Here is a 4002-nt window from a genome sequence, read left to right on the forward strand (position 1 = left end):
ATAACTAAATCTAATGAAATTAAATCTCACATATTTGTCAATATTTGGGACATTCAGTATCCAGAGAAATGCAATGATGTGAATCGCAAATGGTTGGACTTGATGGTCTTAGAGGACTTTTCCAACCTAAATGCTCCTGAGATTTTAATATAAAAGCCCAAGACATGCACTGCCAATACTTTTAGAGATGGTAACTCAGAGCATTCTCTCTCCTGCCCTGCTGTAAACTCGATCCTTCAGCTGGAGGGTGTTAACCAGGAGGCCTGGGGCAATCTGGTCATCTGGGCTGTCCCTTGAAACCAAACTGCTTCCTCATGATAAGGAGATACTAACCCTTGGCACCCCAGCAACATGACATCAGGAAATGTTTAGATTTACCCTTCAAAAATGTGTTAGGACAGATTTGGTAGTAGTAGCGCAAAAAGCTGTCAGCAGCTGATGCAATAGAAGCACCCCTGCCTTATCAGGAGGTTCCCCAAGAGGAAGAGCAAGGAGGGAGTCATCCAYAGCCCCTTCTGTGCAAATGATTTGGCTTCTCTGCACTCCTCAGGGGAGTCCAGAACTTCACATCCCCTCTATCCCTCACCAAACTGTGCTTTCACACTGATCTGCACCATTGTGAAGTGTAGTCCAATATCCTCTCAAGACCCTTTATTCCTAATTATCTCCATGGAATCATACAGGTTGTTTCTGTGTTATTTTGGAGTTATGGTCCCATGGATCCATTGTGTCTGTGCAAATGCAGGTGTTTAAGGGAAATGCCTGAAATACACACAGTCCAGCTGTTCAGAGTGCTTTTAGCCCACAAGTTCTGCAGGATTAACGTTAAGGATTGCCCAAGGCTGTCAGCTCACCATCTTGTGGTTTGTGTTTCTTTTACATATCCCATATTCATTTTATAACATGAATTCTTTTGTTATTGGGTCAAGAGAGAGAAAGGCTCCAGGGAAATCCTCCAGACAGCTTTAGATAATTATTGCAAAGGAAAGCTCTGCCAAGCCCTACAGAATTGTCTCCTGTTTCACTCATTGTACCCTGCTTCTCCTCCTATGCTCCCCTGGCATGAACGTTGTTGTCCTATCCTGTGATCCTTTAGCTCTGCTCCCAAGTGTTTGCTGTAGACATATTTCTTTCCTCAACTGGCATTTTAACTCATTTGAGAATATCTGATTAATGAGAGGRAGGTGAAGAACAGAGATTTGGCTCAAGCAGTCACTTACACACAGGAGACCAAACTCTAGGTCTACTTGTGAAATCTCATTTCTGCRATATTGTGGTAAGTTGTGTCACTTGTGAAAGAAGCACAGATGGAATTCAAATAAATGATTCAACAGAACAATAGTGTAAGTATAAAGTGCCACATACTAAAATGTAATTGTGTTCAAGGCTCTGACATACATTGTGCTCTTACTCATGTTCTGTATATCCTCAAGCCTACAGGGGTATTGTTATCCCAGTGAGATGATTAAAATAATCAGACTCAGCAGCTGCTCCTGAGCTCTTTTCACTAAAGGCCAGGCTTTAAAATCCCTAAACACCACAACAGAAGTGATCCACTTGCCACAGGGGTTGAACTTCTGTTAACTAGGAGATCTTTCAGGCAATCAATAATTCAGTGAAATTAGAAGCTTCTTTTTAAATGGCTAAACAAGGATTTAAGTACCCGTTTAAAAATACTGAGGTTATGTGACTCCTGCAAAGCTGCAAAGAAAAGTGGAGCAAAGTCAGGAACAAAAATTAATTTCTGTGCAGGAATCCCATTCTAGTTGTGGCTCAGTCCCCTACAGCAAACCTACCTTTAAAACACAGCATTCCAAAAACACCTTCCACTGCCCTCTCTTAGACAGACCTGACCTGSCATGTAGTCAACTCCTTCTACACATCCAGTTCTCCAGGCTGCAAACCTTTACCCAAAGAGAAAGAAGAGGGGCCTAAATTTCTAATCCTTAATCTTACCCTCATGCTCCTGGCTCAGAGCACAGGAACAGYAGGTTTTAGTTTGGTTGCATATCTAACAAAGACAGTGGTTAAACAGCAGTCACTTCAGTGCAGGCTTCTGTGACACAAAASTCACAAAAATCTTGAATTTCTGCTGATAAACAAGAGGAGTGACCACATTTAAGGCAACAGTGAATGGAACAAACATTAATGCACATTTTGCAAATAAAGGGAAGGACAAGAAAACTTACAACAGGTTCCAGAAATGCATTTTGGCACCTGTAATGAAACTTAGGAGGAATGAAAGAGGCTAAATTCAGTAGAGAACCCCAGAAAGAAGACACCAGGCTGCCCCTCTCATTTATGAGGCATTTAAATACCCGTGCTGTGCAGGAATGCCATGTGCAGTGGTGCCCACACAGCAGCCAGCTCATGGAGACCTACGTGTCCCCCAGAAAGACTGGGGACAAGGTGTCACACAGCCACTCCAGAAATTTAGAAAGGAGATGAGGCATTTAGAAAGGAGAGAGGTGCTGCTGAAGCCCTGTGGCACTCCAAGCACACACCAGCAATGTTAGTTGTGCCCACACTAACAGCTGGAGAAGGAAGGTTTTGGCCATGGTCAAGTGGAAGCTCCCCAGTGTGGTTTTGGAAATGTCAGCTAGAGGTCTCTGGGAGAGGCCTGAACTAAGTGAAATGATGGTTTCCAATAGGCTATATGGAATAAAACACACAGCAAGTTCAGCTGTACAGTCTCAGGACATGTTATGTCCCTCATTCCGGCACCAGAAAGTGAGTCCTGGCTYGTTTTATTTACCATGAGGGGCACCAATAATGGGGTCTCTGCAAAGCACAGCAGACACGCTCGATTCCCCTCTGGAAAAAGGGGCAGGGGCTGTTGGTAGCTGGCACATTTATTCAAGAAGTAGGTGGCTCTTCCCTGCTCAGCCTGAGGCATCCCTGACATCTCTGCCAGTGGCTTGAGAGCAGCCTTTGAACCAGCTACAGCTTTTTAACAGGAGCTCCTCACTGATGTAACTTGGTACCACTTACACGGTAAGTGATATCACACCTCTGTCTAAACTCACAAAACAAAGTAGCAGCAAACAAGAATGTGCAACTAAGTTAGCTCTTTTTAGCCATCTAGCCTCTCTTTTGGTTAGTGTTTTTATCCTTTGGCTGCGTAGCTTTTCCCCTGCCAACTGAAACACGTGACACTTAGTGCCAGTAGGAAGCACTAGCTCATGTTTGTTCAATGCCTATCACTGCAAGAGTGCTGGGGACTAGAAATGAAGCACAGCTTAGCACTCAAAAATGTGCAGGCTGAACATTTGCCCCTGGGGACTAGAAATGAAGCACAGCTTAGCAATCAAAAATGTGCAGGCTGAATATTTGCCCCTGGGGACTAGAAATGAAGCACAGCTTAGCAATCAAAAATGTGCAGGCTGAATATTTGCCCCATTGCCCAGGCTGGGATGGCTACTGATTCTGAAGAGCCTTTAGCCATAATAAAAAACAAGTCCACTACAGACATATAAACAGCAGCATGTAAAGCACAACTAAATGGGAATACACATTTTTCAGAAAATAAGTGGAGCTTTCTCTGTTTTGATAAAAAGMGGTTCAGTCAGTCATGTTTCATCCTGCATGAATTACTGGATGCAGGATGCAAGAGAAAATTCCTTAGGTAATCTTTTTTTTAAAATCTCAACCCATTTAACAGGAATTTAGTGTGAATGCCTCTATAAACACCTCTGAACATAACGTGGAGATGCAATGCACCAGTCACTAGGGAAAAATGAAGAACAATCATGAGATTTCTGAGTTATTCACGCAATATCACACCTAAGCAGTGTGTTTACCCCAGTGCTGTTCAGCTCTGATAYTCTGGGTGTTCCCACTCTGCTGTGGCTGCACTGCAGGGGTAGATTACCAGATTACACCCCAATTGCCATAATCCAGAGGTGGGGGCCACGTAGGCTGTATAGCCCCTGTGTATGCTGACATGAAAGAGGAAATCAAGAGCAGCAAAAATGACAGATAGGGAATAAATTTAAAAAAAAA

Source organism: Malurus melanocephalus, unplaced genomic scaffold (assembly GCF_030028575.1).
Source record: "Malurus melanocephalus ecotype Western Australia unplaced genomic scaffold, MMel_1.1 scaffold_141, whole genome shotgun sequence".
Taxonomy (NCBI): domain Eukaryota; kingdom Metazoa; phylum Chordata; class Aves; order Passeriformes; family Maluridae; genus Malurus; species Malurus melanocephalus.